Raw genomic sequence first — 20,175 nt, 5'->3', positions numbered from 1 at the left:
GTTTGGATTCTGTGGCTCCCTCTCTCTCTGCCCCTCCTCCACTCACATTCTTTCCCTCTTTCAAAAATAAATAAACACTAAGAAAAAGTAAAAAGATTGTAGAGGCCAAATTTGAGGTACACATTTCTATGAAGTTATCACTGCCTATTAAATAACAGATACTTTTGCAGTATCCAGGTCTTTTTTTCTTTCTTTCTTTTTAACTTTTGTTTTCTTACTTTTTAAGTGAACAGTATTTAGAATTGAATTTGGTGCTCATTAAAATTGATACTCCCCCAGAGTAAAGTAGTTTAAATTAAAAAGATATACATATGTATGTGTATAAAGAAACTTTGATTCAGTATTTTACCATAAACTGGAATTTCTGCAGAACTATATATAGATTTCTTAATATTCCCATGGCCCATCTCTATTATTAAGTTCAGCTGGGACTTCAGCTTCAAATGAGATGTAGTAATAAGTACTAGATTTACCCTCCTGTGTAAAACAACAACAACAACATCAAAATCAAGGTGCTGGGCATCAAGCAACCGAAGAGAGTAATCCCTGAGAAATAGAAAACATCTGAGGTGACCCCTACAAATGTAGGGGCTTTCTGCCATGAGAGATTTCCAAGTTATGGTTCAGAGATGAAGAACACAGGAAGAACCTAGCCTGAGGAAGTGGAAGTCCAGAGAGAAAAAGCAGCCTAGAGTTTACAGGGCAACACCATAAAGGAGGGACCTGCACAGAAAAATAACCCAGACTCATGCAGAATGATCCTGCTGAATATTCCACAGAGAAGTGATCAGTGATTGTATTTGACGAGACTGCCAGAGGTAGTAAAAAGCATCCAAAAGGATTAAAGCAAATACTGCACAATATTGACACAGGCCAGGAAAAGTACCTGTTCCATACAGCCATACCAGAAAAACTCATAATTCATGTAGCATTGGGTAGGGTACTCAGAAGAGTCTTGTCTTAGTAGTGGGGGATAGTTAGCCCTATACTGGGTACTTTTTTGGAGCCACCTAACGAGTCATAAAAGCAAGACCATAAAGGATCTATTTCCAAGTAACCTTACTGCATACAAGAATGAAGCTTAAGGTAGAATCTGAGTGAGCCCTTGCAGAATTTGCTTCCCCTCTCTGGAACCAGGTCACCATGGCAACTGGACTGAAATTGATGAGAGCAATTAGAGTTTTTGAATTTGGTGGACTGGAAGTGCTGAAATTCCAGTCGGATGTGGCAGTATCAACTCCAAAAGACCATCAGGTTCTAATCAAGGTCCATGCACGTGGTGTAAACCCAGTGGAAACATATATTTGTTCTGGTACTCACAGGATAAAACCACTCTGACAACCTATACTCCTGGTTCAGGTGTGGCTGGGGTAATAGAAGCTGTACGAGATCATACATCTACTTTCAAGAAAGGTGATGGAGTTTTCACTACCAGCACCATCTCTGGGGGTTATGCCAAGTATGCTCTTGCAGCAGATCTCACTGTATACCCACTGCTAGAAAAACTGGACTTTAAACAAGGAGCTGCCATCGGTATCCCATATTTTACTGCTTATTGAGTTCTGCTCCACAGTGCCCATGTGAAAGCTGGAGAAAGTGTTCTGGTTTATGGGGCTAGTGGAGGAGTTGGACTGGCAGTATGCCAGATTGCTAGAGTTTGTGGTTTAAAGGTTCTGGGCACAGCTGGTACTGAGGAAGGACAAAACATCGTTTTGCAAAATGGAACCCATGAAGTGTTTAACCACAGAGAACGTAATTATATTAATAAAATTAAGAAATCTGTCGGTGAAAAAGGAATTGATGTGATCATTGAAATGTTAGCCAATGTAAATCTTAATGATTTGAATCTTCTGTCACATGGAGGGCGAGTAATAGCTGTTGGCAGCAGAGGTCCTATTGAAATAAACCCACAGGACACCATGACAAAGGAATCTGGTATAATTGGGGTTGCTCTCTACTCATCAACTAAGGAGGAATTTAAGCAATATGCAGCAGCCCTTCAAGCTGGAATGGAAATTGGTTGACTGAAACCTGTAATAGGCTCTCAGTCACTATTCATTGGAGAAGGTGGCCCAGGCTCATGAAAATATCATCCATAGCAGTGGAGCTACTGGGAAAATGATTCTTCTCTTAGAATGATTAAGTCATGTATTTCTTGTGTAATTAGAAGTTTCCTGCCCCAGTTTTACTTATACTACTTTTGCTCTAATTAGCATTCATTTGATTTAGTGAGTTTCTTATATTGAAAAACAAGATTTATCTTTAGAGATCCAAGCATTGGAGTACAATTTATTTTATAGTTCACAATATGCTTTATGCCTCACACCAACTTCTAATCAAGGAATCATCATAGTGGGAAGTAGAATGTTATAGCCATTTGGCATTGGGTACATTACAGAAATTCCTGGTACTTGATAATTAATTCCATACCTTGGACTAAAGCAAGCTAATTCAAAATAAGACTGCATGATTTCCAAGCCTACTTGTCCTTATAAAGGATCTTCAGTATATGTTTAGCCCAGAACTATATTGGACTCAAGATTTTCTAGACTAAACAAGACCCCTTTTCCAAACTAATCTCATTGGCAAAGTAAACAATGTCCACACGAATTTGTTTTTTTAAAAAACAGTTTTCTAATATTTACCCAAATATTAGAACATTCACTATGTTAATTGTTGATTACTAATTATCCATATATTCTGTGAAGATAACAGCCTTATCTTTGTTATAATGTGATAGTAGGTCCATAGTCTCTCCAGACAGATACTTCTTGATGATTTGATTTTCAAAGTAGATTTAGAATTATCTGTGTGATGGGAATCATATATTTTTCTTTAAATTACTAAACAAATTTGACATATTAAGAGTGAGTGGCTTTTGTTTTCATAGCATGGTAACTTGCAGTAAATTCTGTAGAAAAATAAAAACTGTGTTTATCTATTTCATCCTTATATAATACTTGCCTTACCTCACATCTCTTTTACATAGTTCCTAATGATTAATTCCTAACAGTGTTCTGTGTTGGAAGTCTTTATCTAAACTAAATAAATGCCATTAATGTTATGTGCAAAAAAAAAAAAAAAAAAAAGAATGAAGCTTAAGAAATATTTATAAGAATGGGTGCTTGGGTAGCTCAGTCAGTTGAGCATCCGGCTCTTGATTTTATCTAAGGTCATGATCCCAGGGTCATGGGATTGAGCCCCACATCAGGCTCCATGCTGAGTGTGGAGCCTGCTTAATATTCTCTCTCTCCCTCTGCCCCTCTCCCCTACTTGTATACACACACACACTCTCAAATTAAAATAAATACATAAAACTGCTTTAAAAAAAAATAAAGAATATTTATAGGCATAAGAAGACTCAGAAAGTAAAATCCACAAGGTCTGTCACCCAACCAAAGATTTGGAGACATGCAATGAAGCAGAAAGATATGATCCATACTGAGAATAATCAATCAATCAAACCTGATTTAAAACTGACATAAGTGCTAGAATTAGCAGACCCAAAGAATAAACACAGTAATTATGCCTTCAATACATGTGTCTCAAAAGTTAAGTAGAAATATTGAAGATAGGAAAAAGACCCACATCAGACTTGTAGAGATGAAAACTACAATGTCTAAAGGAAAATTAAGGGTATTGAAGAAAAAGCAATAGAAACTGTCCGAAATTTAAAACAGAAAATATAATTTTAGAACAAGTGCAAAGCTCAAGTGAGCTCTGGAAGAACTTCAAGCAACCTTTTAAATATGTAACTGGATCCCTGAAGTAGTGAAAAAAGAAGGGGCAAACAAAACAATCTAAAGAAACAGTGGCCAATGTTTTTCAAATTTCATGAAAATTAAACACCCATATTCCAAGAAGCTAAATGAGCTTTAAGCACAAAAAGAAGTAAAGAAAATCGCATCAACACACTTCATAATACAATTGCTTGAAACCAGTTATAAAAGGAAAACTCTTAAAAGCAGCCAAAGGAAAAGAGATATGTATACAAATAAAAGTTAGGAAGAAAGCAGAATTCTCACTGGAAAAATGCAAACAGTGGAGGAATATCTTTAAAAATGTAAAAGAGAAGACAGAAAACCTAGAGTTTAATACTCAGTGAATATATTTTTCAAAAATAAATGAAAAAACAAGGGTAGTTCAAACATATAAAAGCTGGAAAATAATTTTGAGGACTTACACTACAATAAACTGAAAAGAATTTTCTCATGCAGATGAAAAATGATACCAGCTGAAAGTATACATCTAAAGGAATTAAGATTACCAAAAAAGGTAACTATGTGGGTAAAAAAAAAATTTTTTCGGGGCGCCTGGGTGGCGCAGTCGGTTGAGCGTCCGACTTCAGCCAGGTCACGATCTCACGGTCCGGGAGTTCGAGCCCCGCGTCAGGCTCTGGGCTGATGGCTCGGAGCCTGGAGCCTGTTTCCGATTCTGTGTCTCCCTCTGTCTCTGCTCCTCCCCCGTTCATGCTCTGTCTCTGTCTGTCCCATAAATAAAAACGTTGAAAAAAAAATTAAAAAAAAAAAAAATTTTTTCCTATAATTTAAATTTCTTCAAAAGATAATTCACCACTTAAACAAATTCATTGTGTTTTATAACATGTATAAGTAAAATAAATGAAAAAATACTGAAAGACCAGGAAGTAGAAATGGAAGTAAACTATTGTCAACTTACATGTACATATAGTGATATAAAATCACTTAAAATGGAATATGTTAAGTTAAAGATGTATACTCAGTATACATCAGTATAAACCTCAGTACAATCAATAAAATAAGAAAATAAAGAAGTATAACTAATAATCCAACAAAGGAAATGAAATGGAATCACTAAAACAGACTGAGTCCACAAGAAGACAGAAAAGGCAGGAAGTGGAACAAAGAGCAGAAAGGACAAAAAAAAAAAAAAAAGGAGATGATAGACTTAAATCTAAATATATGAGTAATCATACTAAATATAATAGGTCCAGACATTCCAATTAAAAAGAGATTGTCAGATTAGAAGACCCAGATCAATGCTGCCTATAATAAATTCATTGTAAATATAAATATACAAAAGAGATGCTATGCTAAAACTATTCAAAATGAAGCTGAAACAGCCATATTAATATCAGACAAAGTACATTTCAAGGCAAATAATATTACAGGAATAAAGAAGATCACTTCATAGTGATCAAAGGGTCTACTTATCAAAAAGACATAATAATTCTAAATCTTTGTGCATCTAATACCAGATTTTTGAAATACATAAAGCAAAACTGATAGAACTGAAAGAAGAAATAGACAAGTACAGCATTACAGGTAGAGATTTCAATACCTTTCTCTCAAAATATGATAGAATAAATAAACAAAATCAGTAACAATATGGAATTTTTGAAGAACATTATCAACACACTGACCCACTGGACATTGGTTAAATACACACTCTTCCAGTGCACATGGAAAATTTTCCAAAATAGACTATCATGGATAATAAGAACAAGTCTCAATAACTTTAAAAGATTAAAATTATAAAGAGTTTGTTCTCTGACCACAATGGAATTAAATGAGAAAACAAGAGAAACATATCTGGAAAATCCCTGAATATTTGATAATAAATAACACACTTCTAAATAACACATGGGTTAAAGATGAAATAGTAGAATTGTAAAATATTTTATAATAAATTACAATAAAAACACAGGGTCTCTGGATACTATAAAAGCAGTACTTAGGAGAAAATGCATGCATAGCTCTAAACACCTGTTGGAGAGGAAAAGTCTCAAATCAATAACCTCAGCTTCTCTTTTAAAAATTAGAAAAAGAAAAGCTAACTAAACCAAAGTGAGTAGAAGAAATTAAAAGACCAAAATAGAAATCAATGAAATAGAAAACAAAATCAATAGGGGCGCCTGGGTGGCGCAGTCGGTTAAGCGTCCGACTTCAGCCAGGTCACAATCTCGCGGTCCGTGAGTTCGAGCCCCGCATCGGGCTCTGGGCTGATGGCTCGGAGCCTGGAGCCTGTTTCCGATTCTGTGTCTCCCTCTCTCTCTGCCCCTCCCCCGTTCATGCTCTGTCTCTCTCTGTCCCAAAAATAAATAAACGTTGAAAAAAAAAATTAAAAAAAAAAAAAAAAAAAAAAAGAAAACAAAATCAATAGACAAAACCAAAAATAAACAAACCTAATTCATTGAAAAGGTTGATACAATTGGTAATCCTATAACCAGATTAATTGAAGGAAGGGAGAATAGAAGTATGTTACCAATATACCAATATGAAGAATGGAAGCAGGGACATCACTATGGATTCTGCAGATATTAAAAAGACATTAAAATATTATTATGATAAACTTTAGCCTATAAATTCAACAACTGAAACAAAATAGAAAAAGTTTTTTAAGGATACAAACTACTAAAGCTTATTGAAGAAGAAATAGATAATCTATAAATATATATGTATATATGCATGCATAAACACAAATATGTGTGTGTGTATATATATATATACACACACACACATATATATATATATATATATACACATATATATATACACATATATATATGACATTCAATTTTACTAAGTAAACTTCCCATGAAGAAAGCCCAGATGGTGTCACTGATTAATTCTATCAAACCTTTAAAGAAGAATTATACCAATTCAACACAAACTCTTGCAGAAAATTAAAGAATCGGAAATACTTCCAAATTCATTCTATAAGGCCATCATGACCATTAAACCAAAACCAGACAAAGACATCACAAAAAAGAAAACTAAACATGAATATCCTTCATAAACCTAAATGAAAAAAATATTTTTAGGAAACTAGTAAATAAATTTCAACCATATATAAAAGGGATAGTGTATCATGAACAAACAACTAAGATTTATCTAAGGAATGCAAGGTTGGTTTAACATTTATGAATTAATATAATTCACCACATGAAAACAATAAAATGAAAAATCATGTGATCATTTCTATAAGCACAGGAAAACAATGTGACAAAATCCAACATCCATTTCTGATAAGAATTCCCAGCAAACTGTGAAGAGAAGGGGCCTTCCTCAACCTGACAAAGGTCATCTACAAAAGTTTTTCTGCTAACATACTTAATGGTGAAAGACTAAATCCAGGGACAACACAAGGATGTCCATTCTCATCCCTTCAATTCAATATTGTTTTGAAAGTTCTGGACAGTGCATTTTGGAAAATAAATAAGTTATCTAAGTTGGATAGAAAGAGAAAATGCCCTTAATTACAAATTCTGTGATTGTCTATATGGAAACCTGTAAAATATCTACTAGAATTAACAAGTGAGTTTAATTAATTACAGAATATGAGATCAAAATACAAAAACCAGTTGTTTCTGTACACTAGCAATTAATGAGAGGTAGTTGAAATTTTAATTTTTAATTTTTATTGTTATTTATTTATTTGAGAGAGAGAGAGGACACAAGGCAGAAAGGGGGGCAGAGGTAGAGAGAGAAAGGGAGTGTTAAGCAGGCTCTACACTCAGCGTGGAGTCTGACTTGGGGCTTGATTCCGTGACCCTTGGATCATGACCTGAGCCAAAATCAAGAGTCAGACACTGAACTGACTGAGCCACCCAGACACCACAAGAGGTAACTGAAATATTTAAAAGATTGCAACTGAAAGAACATTAAAAAATATGAAGTACTTTGGAATAAATCTGGTAAAAAATGTTCAAGTTCTGTACACTGAAAGCTATAAAATATTGCTTCAGCAAATTAAAGAACACTTAAATGTAGAGACATATTAGGTTCAATGATAGGAATAATCAATGTTGTTAAGATGACAGTTCTCCCCTTACTAATCTATAGAATCAATGCAGTCCCAATTAAAATCCTAGTATACATTTTTTTTTTAGGAATTGCTAAATCAATTCTAAAAAATTCACATGGAAATTCAAAGGACTTGGAATAACCAAACAAGTGTTTAAAAAAAAATAAATATTACCTGATTTACAATACTTATTATAAAACCATAGTATAAAGACAATGTGGTCTTGGGGAAAAGACAGATAAATAGGCTGTTGGGACAGAATTGAAAGTCCAGTAATAGACCACACCAAGCAATTACTTGATTTTTGACAAAGGTTTAAAGGAAATTTGATGCAGAAAGGATAATCTTTGATACATGAACAATTGGATTTTTACATTTATTCCATATAATCCATACTGCTAATTAAATACAAAAGTCATAAAAGAGAATCATAAAACTAAATTGTAAACCTAAACTGTAAAAATTATAGAAGAAAACATAGGAGAAACCATTCTGACCTTGGGTTAGGCACAGATTTCTTTCTATGTTTTTGAGGTTATTTATTTATTTATTTATTTATTTATTTATTTATTTATTTATTTATTTAGAGAAAGAGAGAGAAAGCATACATATGCAAGCTGGGGAGGGGCAGAGAGAGGGAGAGAGAGAATCCCAACCCGGCTCTTCTCAGTGTGGAGCCTGACACAGGGCTAGATCTCATGACAATGAAATCACAACCTGACCCTATATCAAGAGTTGGATGCTTAACAACTGAGCCACCCAGGCACCCCTAGACAAAGATTTCTTTTATTCAAACGCAAAAGCTTGGCCCATAAATAAATATATTGATAAATTTAACAATAAAATTATTATTTTTTTTTTATTCTTTGAAAGACACTCTTTAAAGAATGAAATGACAAGACCCAGGCTGGAAGAAAATATTTGCAAAACATTTATCTTAAAAAAGACTATAGCTAGAATATATAGAACTTACAAAACAATGGTAAGGTAGTTTGACTCCTGAACACACTCTTGGCTCTACTGTCCCCTGGACAGTACAAAGAGTGTTATGGAATTACCAAGTAGACCAACTAGGCTGCAGTAGTAAGATCATATAGGGAAACTAGGCAGCAACATCATGTTAAAGCATGAGGCATGCTGGAACCAGGAAGTAACACTGAAAATGGTGGAGAAAAGTAATGCAGGATTACACAGGACTGTGGAAATGATTTAGTTAGATTGTGTACATAGTATGATCAGTCTAGCAAAGCTGTTCAAAGCACAGGGTGTAAAGCTTGCTGTGCCTGGAGTAGAGGTTACAGCATGTAGTCCTACTAGGGTATCAAGATCTTTGTTCAGAGAATGTGTTTTAAGGGACTTATTCCTAATGGAAACTAAAGTACTATATATACATGTGGAATCATGTTTGAAGACTTGAGACAAATGCACCCATTGAGGGCAGATGCAGAAAATCCAAAAAAGAAGACAAAGGAGACAGAAGTCTTAAGGTAAAAGAAAAATAATAATATTTACAGATATCAAGGGAAGAAAAAGTTTCAAAACACACCTCACTGAAAATTATAGAGAAGTCAAGAAGGGGACATTAAGAATCGATGGTTAGATGATTAGTTATGACCAGTAAGAGTGTAGTACTGGTAGACTGGTGGGATAGGGAATGGATACCCATGGGGACAAACTAGATTTGGAAACAGATTGTCCAGGTTTAAACACTGATTTCATCCTAAAAAAAAATTGCAACTTTGGCCAAATTTCTTAAGCCTTCTGTCCCAATCAAATGGGGATAATATAATAATAATTACATCATAAATTATAAAGATAAAATAAAAAGTTTGTCACATAGTGTACAGTAAAACTAGCTATAAAAATCATATATTCATTTGAGAAGTTGAGTTATGTAAAGCAAAAGATAAATAGATATAGTTCTCCTTTTTCTAGGCCACACTAATTATGGAGAAAATTAAATATTTATGCTACTATAATAACAGATACCTCGTCCTAGGTCAGAAATGGTTTTTTAATTGGGATTAGAATTCCACCCGCTTTCCTTACTTTCTGCCCTTAACTTCTGAATCAAGAGAAAGTATTTCTTAATAGTCCCCTTTTGTAAAATATATCTTCTGTTGGCTATCCCTGATACTCCCAACCCTATACTCTTTCTTTCTTCAGCATGTATGCCACTGATTGCTAATTACTGACCTCTAAAATGAGATCATGCATGCAATGAAGGTATAAGAAAGATGTACTAAGAAGAACATACGGAACATAAGTATTCTTAAATTATATCACTGTCAAGATTTATTCATAAGTGATATATTTTCCATTATTATATTTATAAAAATATATTCATTAGAAGAATATATCTGTGAAAAAATATATTCATTCTTGTGATTATACTATTTTATGACCTCAATCTTTTTTGTCTACACCGCAGTCTTCCACTCTAGCAATAAAGAGGGCAGAGACAAAAATAAATATTTTCACAAAGACTTATATAATCACAATAAAATCTGGTCAACTAAAATTAAATAGTCAAACAAATTTGGAAACTAATAAGTTAGTGAATTGAATTCTGGCAAATTGTGTTCCCTGCTTGCCCTTGCATTCATTGAGATTTCTTTTTATCCTTGTAAGGAATTTCCTCCCTTTTTATTTAGACTAGTTTAAGATGAGTTTTTAATACTTGCTTTCAAAAAAACCTTGACTAACATATACTCCCGTATCTGGCTCCTTTCCAAATGCATGTTTCACATCTTCCCTTTCAATGTCAAACTTTTTAAATGAGTTTATAATAACTTCATTACTTCCCTTCTCAGTCATTCCTAGTGGTTTCTACCTGTACTACACTGCCAAAACTAATCTAACCACGGTTGCCAGTGAGTTCTACGTCAATAAATCCAGTAGAACAATTACAGTTTTTATTTAACTTGATTTTTCAGCAACATTTGACATTGTTTCACCCTGGAAATTCTTTCCTTCATTTATTTAATATTTTTTTTCTATATTTTCTATTGATTTAGCTGTATCTTTTTGTACCTTTGTCATATCTTTCTTACCTGATCCTTAAATGTCAGAGTTCCTCTGGAATTTCTTCCTCACTACTGTTTTTTTGTTTTGTTTTGTTTTGTTTTTTTTCCTTTTTTTCTCTCTGGTTTTCCTTTTTTTTTTTTTTTTTTTTTTTTAAAGAAATGTTATCACCACATACCCAGTTACTCAAGAGAGAAAATTGGGACTCATGCAGTCATCCTTGATGGTTTCCTTTTCTTTACCCCTATAAAAGAGTCTACCTTCAGATTGCTCTTAGGTTAACCACTTTTCTCAGCTTTACTGCCAGCCACCCTGCTCTGATTCCCACCATCACAGTCCCACCTGAACTTCCTACAATGTTTTTTTAAGTGATCTACTGCATCTAACTGATTTCTTCTCTAAACTATTCTTTAATCTCAGCTACAATGTTAAAAAATTTAAATCATAAAATGAAATAATTCTTACTTAAGACCCTTAACAGCTTTCTAATATTTTTAGAATGAAGTCCAACAGGGATTCCCACAGTGCGGATGGTTCCCACCTGTTATCTTCAACCTCATCCCTTACATGCTTCCTTCTTTATATTTCATTCACATTTGGTTTCCTTTGGCATTAGTAAGGTACTATTAGCTCTTTAGCGTATGGGCCCTCAAGTGGACTGACTTCCCTGAGCCTGGGTAGCCCATCCCATTCCCCACTTTCACCACATTAATATGCACTCATCTTTGAAGCCTTAAGTAAGTTGTCATCACCTTGGCTCTTATCAAACACAAGGCTGGGTTTCATGACATCCTTCCCATCTCTTTTGTAATATCTATTACACATACAATTATTTAATATCTGTATTTTCTTCAATATTAGAAATTCCCTAAAGACAAAAGCCAAAGCTATTTTATTGCTGTGTCTCTAAACCTAGCCCAGGCCAGGCTGATAACAGATGTTAAAAAAATATGAAATGAATGAGTGACTTTTTTCCAGAATCCATTGTGTGACTATAAACTATATTATATTTGTAAACTATATTATAAGCTTTTCCTTGAGATAAAGCAAATGTTTTTCCTAAACCAAGGTGGTCCTTGCATTGATGGCTTGAAGTTGTAACTATACACTGTGAATAGATAAAAAGTCCATTTGCCCCAAAATATCTTACCTGGTAATCTATCATAATTCTCTTCCTTAGTATTTGTCCTAAAACTGACCTGCCTTCACCCACATTCACTTGGAATCCCTAATTATGGGATGAAGTATTAATTGCTTTCCAAAAAGTCAGTGTGAAATGCATATCGTTTTTTTTTCCTGGGGGCAGAATCCCACTTCCCTGTCTTCAGCCAATTGGAAGGTTTATTAGATTTGCTAATTGTTAAATGCTACCCTTGAGGATATGAGAGAAAGAACACATAGCTATTACTAGGGGCTGTAAGCTTAACCCAGAAAAATAGGGCCTTTCTGACCTTTATGTTTTGGAATGCTAAGTAAGAAAATTGGCCATCAGAAAGAAGGATGACAATGAAGACTAAGTTCCTCACAAGTTTGTATAACCAGCCCAAATGCCTTTAAAATGGATATGTATTTTGAACTAATCCTTTTAATATGGAATAACAGGGTAGTACCTAGTTATTGCGCCTTGGGCCAGGTTTCCCTGATAGCTCTGTCATTGGCCAACTGAAGGCAGAATAAATGAAATTAACTCTCCAGGAATAAATGGCACCAAATTCCATGACATAGATTGGAAGGAACCCAAACACAGGCTTTAAACTGCATCTTAAAATGAAGGCCAAATCAGCAAAATGACCTGTACATAAATACGATTTGAAAAAAGAAAAATGAAAGAAGGCAGGTAAGTAAAATACAATGGTGCTCAGTAGTAGACAGTAAAAGTACTACAAGGGAAAAAGGCATATCAACATACAGAATCTTACCACATTTCATCAATTCTATGGTATGTTCCTTCTGTATATTTCTCATCTATGAAATGAGGATGTATTTTACAATTGATGATGTGTCAAATTCAAATGGAAATATGTTTTCTTTCTTAGTGGTGCATATAATGATGTGTCTTATAATCAATGACATCTTAGAATGATTGATTGAAATACAGTATTTTCTTATAAATATATCCTGGTGGTACATGTTCATTGCCATATTTTCAATTCATGTCATAAACATTTTTATGTTTGGCATAATTGCCACATATAGCCCGTGAAAGAGAACAGGAAACTTATGTAATGGATATATTTGATGGAGAGTTACAACATGACAAACCTCCACAGATAGCAACAATCCAGAAAGGACAATAAATTCTTGAATTTGAATAGATAAGTAAAGACCCTGTATTCTACAGAAACAAGTCATTAGATTTATACATAGAGAGGAGGGAGTGTGAGGGGTGAAGGTAGAGAGAAACAGAGAGAGAGCGAGAGAGAGAAGGAGAGAGAAAACACACATGATATGCAGATATGTAAAAGCACCAACCAATATAATTTTCTTCTATTTAAAGATGACAGGAAAATCTCTGAAGTTAGGTAACAAAACTTTCTTTCCCTTTTTCTTTCTTTCTTGCTTTTTTTTTTTTTTTGTTATTGTTGTTACTTAGGACTTTCTTTTTTAAAGTTTACACTGAGTGATAATTAGTTGAGTTGGAAAATGCCAAATGAAAGTGAAAATCTAACACAGGCTGCATATGAATGTCTTCTCAGGAAATTCTTGTAGATTTTTTTTCCTTGTCAAGCAGTGTATGTCGGTGAATTGTACCTAAAGAAAGATGACTATCAGACTGGTGGCACCAAAACTAATCAAAATATTTTTTTTTTAATCAAAATATTCTCAGTGGTGCTCAAGAATAGCAGAGAAAGGTAGAGGGCTTTATGCTAAAAACAAAAACAAAAACAAAAAACCCAAAATACAAAAAAACAAAACAAAAAAACTAATCCTTGCACAAAAAGCAAGAACTAATCACAAAGAAACCTCAGAATTGCCTTCCCATAAATGTTCTTTACAAAGCAGTGCATTATTTTACAAGTCACTATTGATCAAAAGTTAGTTTCAATAAGGTATTTCTATCACTGGAAATGACTATTGGACTCTTATTTATTTGTATAAGTTTTTCCTGAAAAAATACAAAGATTTTAAAAATATTTGTTCTTGGGGCACCCGAGTGTCTCAGTTAGCTGTTTGACTCTTGATTTCAGCTCAGGTCATGAACTCACTGTTAATGAGTTCGAGCCCCACATCCAGCTCTGTGCTGATAGTGCAAAGCCTGCTTGGGATTCTCTGTACCCCTCTCTTTCTGCCCCTCCCCTGCTTGCACATGCACACACATGTGCTCTCTCTCTTTCTCTCAAAATAAATAAATAAACTTAAAAAATGTATTTGTTCTTGCATGTTGCAAAAAACTCCTCAATTCAGAAGAATTGAGAGCAAGTTGAAACAGATTCTTCCTCTTCCCAACCACATCAGATTAAGAACTGACTATAAGCCTTATTTGTTGTTGTTGTTAAGTATAATTAACATACAATATTTTATTAGTTTCAGGTGTAAAAACATATTTCTTTAACATTTGCAACAACGTGGATGGAACTAGAGTATATTATGCTAAGCAAAATAAGTCAGTTGGGGAAAGACAAATACCATATGATTTCATTCATATGTGGAATTTAAGAAACAACAGATGAACATAGAGAAAGGGAAGCAAAAATAAGATAAAAACAGAGAGGGAGACAAACCATAGGAGACTCTTAAATGCAGGTAACAAACTGAGAGCTGCTGGTGGGTGTTGGGTGTGGGGATGGGCTAAATGGGCATTGAGGAGGACACTTGTTGGGATGAGCACTGGGTGTTATATGTAAGTGATGAATCACTGAATTCTATTCCTGAAATCATTATTACACCATATGTTAAGTAACTTGGATTTAAATTTTAAAAATATAAGGGAATTATAAAGTATAACATAAATATAAATTAATGAAACAAATACAAAAAAACCATATTGCTTTAACAATTCTATACGTTATTCAATGCTCACCATTGTAAGTGTAGTCATCACTTGTCACCATAGAACATTATTACAATATTGTTGACTATATTCCCTATGCTGTACTTTTCATCTCTGTAACTTATTTATTTTATAACTAGAAGTTTATATCTCTTTATCCCCTTTATCTATTTCATCCCCTCACCTCCTACCAACCTTCCCTCTGGTAACCATCAGTTCACTCTTGTATTTAAGGGTGTTTTTATTTGTTTGTTTGTTTGTTTGTTTTTTTTTTTTTTTTAGATTCCTCATATAAGTGAAATCATATGGTATTTGTCTTTCTGTGTTTGACTTATTTCTCTTGGCAAGTCCATCATCCGTATCCATCCATGTTGTCACAGATGGCAAGATGTCATTCTTTTTTATGGCTGAATAATATTCCATTATGCATATAAAACTTCCTTATCCATTTATCTATCAATGGATACTTGGCTTGCTTTCATATCTTGCTTATTATAAATCATGCTGTAATAAACATAGAGATGCATATGTCTTTTCAAATTAGTGTTTCTGTTTTCCTTGAGTAAATACCCAGTAGTAGAATTATTTCTATTTTCTTTTTTTAAATTTTTTGAGGAAACTCCATACTGTTTTTCATAGTGGATGTACCAACTTACATTCCCACCAATAGTACCATAAGGGTTCTTTTTTCTCCACATCTTTGCCAACATTTGTTATTTCATTTCCTTTTACTTTTCTTTCTTTCTTTCTTTCTTTCTTTCTTTCTTTCTTTCTTTCTTTCTTTCTTTCTTTCTCTCTTTCTTTCTTCCCTTCCCTTTCCTTTCCTTCCCTTCTCTCCTCCTCTTTCTTTCTTTCTTTCTTTCTTTCTTTCTTTCTTTCTTTCTTTCTTCCCTTCATTTCCCTTCCCTTCCCTTCCCTTCCCTTCCCTTCCCTTCCCTTCCCTTCCCTTCCCTTCCCTTCCCTTCCCTTCCCTTCCCTTCCTTTCCCTTCCCTTCCTTTCCCTTCCCTTCCCTTCCCTTCCCTTCCCTTCCCTTTCCTTCTCTCCTTCCTTCCTTCCTTCCTTCCTTCCTTCCTTCCTTCCTTCCTTTTTCTGATTCTAACCATTCTGACAATTGTAAGCTGATTCTTGTGGTTTTGATTTGTATTTCCCTGATGATTAGTGATGTTGAGCCTGTGTCTTTTTGTGTCTGCTAACCATCTGTAGGTCTTCTTTGGGAAAATGTCTATTTAGGTCCTCTGCCCATTTTTTAATGAGATTATTTGGGGTTTTGTTATTGAGTTCCATAAGTTATTCATATTTTTTGGATATTAACCCCTTATTGGATATATCTTTTACAAATATCTTCTCCCATTCAGCAGATTGTCATTTTCTTTTGTTGATGGTTTCCTTCACTGTGCAGAAGCCTTTTGTTTTGGTGTAATCCCAATAGTTTATTTTTGCTTTTGTTTCCCTTGCCTGAGAAAACATATCTAGAAAAATGTTGCTAAGGATGTTGCCAAAGATATTACTTCCATGTTTTCTTTTACCAGTTTTATGGTTTTAGGTCTCATATATAGGTCTTTAATCCATACTTCTAATGTTTATTTATTGAGAGAGCATGAGCAGAGAAGGGGAAGAGACGGGGACAAAGGACCCAAAGCAGGCTCTGTGCTGACAGCAGTGTGCCTGATGTGGGGCTCAAACTCAAGAACAGTAAGATCAGCTGATGTTGGATGCTCAACCAACTGAGCCACCCAGAGGCCTTGGTCTTTAGTCCATTTTGAGTTTATTTTTGTGTATGTTGTGTAAAAGTCCAATTTCATTCTTTTCCATGTAGCTGTCCAGTTACCCCAGCACCATTTATTGAAAAGAGTCTCTTCCCCATTGTATATTCTTGCCTCTTTGTTATAGATTAATTGACCAGATAAGTGGGTATATTGCTGGGCTCTCAATTCTGTTCCATTGACCTCTGTGTGTATATTTGTGCCAGTATCATATGGTTTGATTGTTATGGCTTTGTGTAGTATACCTTGAAATCTAGGATTGTGATACTTCCAGCTTTGTTTTCTTCTCAAGATTGCTTTGGCCATTCACAGTCTTTTGTGGTTCCATAATGAATTTTGGTATTATTTGTTCTAGTTCTGTAAAAATAAATAAATAAAATAAAGTCCTGTTAGTTTTCACCAAATAAGCTTTATTTTTTTTTAATTTTTTGTTTAATGTTTATTTATTTTTGACAGAGACAAACAGAGCATAAGCGGGGGAGGGGCAGAGAGAGAGGGAGACACAGAATCCGAAGCAGGCTCCAGGCTCTGAGCTGTCAGCACAGAGCCCGACGTGGGGCTCGAACTCCCAGACCATGAGATCATGACCTGAGCCGAAGTTGGACGCTGAACCGACTGAGCCACCCAGGCGCCCCTCACCAAATAAGCTTTAGAAAGAGACTCTGTTTTAGAGGTGTGGGTCACCAAAAAGAGAGTGATAGTATCCACTGTCCATTATCCCTAATGTTCCAGCGTTGGTTTTAAGGTTTAACACTATCAAGATATGGTCCTATGCTCACAGTGGATGTGGCAGGTGATTGCTTTGCTGGTCTTAACTCTTCCTGGGCTTTGGATCTGCTGCTTCCCTGCAGTTTATTTGATTTTTTTCTAACTATTTTTCAAAAGAGTAGGATCACCCTATAGTAATGCACTTTGGGATAAAGATGGCAACATTCAACTTTTGTATGCAGTTTTAACCTAATTTTTATCATTGGAAGAATGAGCTGCTCCTCACAGATCCATTTTCCAGAATGTTTTAGGTGAGAAATGGGGAGAAGAGGGATTTCTTCACATTGGCTTATTTCCTCCTAAGTAGCATTTGCAGAACATGAGCCTTTATTTGTTGCCTCAATTTGTTTATTTTGCCCAGTTAAATGAAGTTTATTTTGTTTTTATTTATTTTAATTATGAAATTTGTTGTCAAATTGGTACCATGCAACACCCAATGCTCATCCCAACAGGTGCCCTCCTCAATGCCCATCACTCACTTTCCCCTCCCTCCCACCCCCATCAACCCTAAGTTTATTCTCAGTTTTTAAGAGTCTCTTATGGTTTGCCTCCTTCCCTCTCTGTAACTTTTTTTTCCCCTTCTCCTCCCCCATGGTCTTCTGTTAAGTTTCTCAGAATCGACATAAGAGTGAAAATATATGGTATCTGTCTCTCTGTATGACTTATTTCACTTAGCATAATACTCTTCAGTTCCATCCACATTGCTACAAAAGGCCATATTTCATTCTTTCTCATTGCCACGTAGTATTCCATTGTGTATATAAACCACAATTTCTTTTTTTTTTTTTTTTTTTTTATTTTTGGGACAGAGAGAGACAGAGCATGAACAGGGGAGGGGCAGAGAGAGAGGGAGACACAGAATCGGAAACAGGCTCCAGGCTCTGAGCCATCAGCCCAGAGCCTGACGCAGGGCTCGAACTCACGGACCGCGAGATCGTGACCTGGCTGAAGTCGGACGCTTAACCGACTGCGCCACCCAGGCGCCCCAAACCACAATTTCTTTATCCATTCATCAGTTGGTGGACCTTTAGGCTCTTTCCGTAATTTGGCTATTGTGGAGAGTGCTGCTATAAACATTGGGGTACAAATGCCCCTATCCATCAGCACTCCTGTATCCCTTGGGTAAATTCCTAGCAGTGCTATTGCTGGGTCATAGGGTAGATCTATTTTTAACTTTTTGAGGAACCTCCACACTGTTTTGGAGAGCAGCTGCACCAGTTTGCATTCCCACCAACAGTGCAAAAGGGTTCCCCTTTCTCCACATCCTCTCCAGCATCTATAGTCTCCTGATTTGTTCATTTTAGCCACTCTGACTGGCATGAGGTGATATCTGAGTGTGGTTTTGATTTGTATTTCCCTGATGAGGAGTGACATTGAGCATCTTTTCATGTGCCTATTGGCCATCTGGATATCTTCTTTAGAGAAGTGTCTATTCATGCCTTCTGCCCATTTCTTCACTGGATTATTTGTTTCTCAGGTGTGGAGTTTAGTGAGCTCTTTATAGATTTTGGATACTAGCCCTTTGTCTGATATATCAGTTGCAAATATCTTTTCCCATTCCGTCGGTTCTATTTTAGTTTTGTTGTTTCCTTTGCAGGGCAGAAGCTTTTTACCTTCATGAGGTCCCAATAGTTCATTTTTGCTTTTAATTCCCTTGCCTTTGGAGATGTGTCAAAGTAAGAAATTGGTACAGCTGAGGTCAAAGAGGTTTTTTTCCTGCTTTCTCCTCTGGGGTTTTGATGGTTTCCTGTCTCACATTCAGGTCCTTTATCCATTTTGAGTTTATTTTTGTGAATGGTGTGAGAAAGTGGTCTAGTTTCATTCTTCTGCATGTTGCTATCCAGTTCTCCCAGCACCATTTGTTAAAGAGACTATTGTTCTTCCATTGGATATTCTTTCCTGCTTTGTCAAAGATTAGTTGCACATACTTTTGTGGGTATAATTCTGGAGTCTCTATTCTATTCCATTGGCCTATGTGTCTGTTTTTGTGCCAGTACCATGCTGTCTTGATGATTACAAGTTTGTAGTAGGGGCTAAAGTCGGGGATTGTGATGCCTCCCACTTTGGTCTTCTTCTTCAATATTACTTTGGCTATTCGGGGTCTTTTGTGGTTCAGTACAAATTCTAGGATGGCTTGTTCTAACCTCGAGAAGAATGCTGGTGCAATTTTGATTGGGATTGCATTGAATGTGTAGATTGCTTTGGGTAGTATTGACATTTTAAAAATATTTATTCTTCCAATCCATGATGATGGAATGTTTTTCCATTTCTTTGTGTCTTCTTCCATTTCCTTCACAACCTTTCTACAGTTTTCAGCATACAGATCTTTGACATCTTTGGTTAGGGTTATTCCTAGGTATTTTATTATTCTTGGTGCAGTTGTGAATGGGATCAGTTTCTTTATTTGTCTTTCTGTTGCTTCACTATTAGCGTATAAGAATGCAACTGGGGCGCCTGGGTGGCGCAGTTGGTTAAGCGTCCGACTTCAGCCAGGTCATGATCTCGCGGTCTGTGAGTTCGAGCCCCGCATCAGGCTCTGGGCTGATGGCTCAGAGCCTGGAGCCTGTTTCCGATTCTGTGTCTCCCTCTCTCTCTGCCCCTCCCCCGTTCATGCTCTGTCTCTCTCTGTCCCAAAAATAAATAAACGTTAAAAAAAAAAAATTTTAAAGAATGCAACTGATTTCTGTACATTAACTTTATATCCTGCGACTTTGCTGAATTCATGTATCAGTTTTGGCAGACTTTTGGAGGAGTCTGTCGGGTTTTCCATATATAATATCATGTCATCTGCAAAAAGTGAAAGCTTGACTTCATCTTTGCCAATTTTGATGCCTTTGATTTCC

General features: G+C 35.4%; 1 long non-coding RNA gene and 1 pseudogene across 1 annotated transcript in view; both read left to right on the top strand.

The window, feature by feature from the left end:
- Nucleotides 1-20,175, top strand: part of LOC147577526 (uncharacterized) — a 60,346-nt gene that overhangs the window by 15,273 nt on the left and 24,898 nt on the right. The gene's annotated exons all lie outside the window — the stretch shown is intronic.
- Nucleotides 393-3,270, top strand: LOC147577527 (zeta-crystallin pseudogene; annotated as a pseudogene).

The sequence above is a fragment of the Puma concolor genome, chromosome C2, assembly GCF_028749965.1.
Source record: "Puma concolor isolate L17-30 chromosome C2, mPumCon1.1.hap2, whole genome shotgun sequence".
Lineage (NCBI taxonomy): Eukaryota > Metazoa > Chordata > Mammalia > Carnivora > Felidae > Puma > Puma concolor.
Note: the sequence above shows the minus strand (reverse complement) of the source record. Positions and strands in the feature narration are given on the sequence as shown.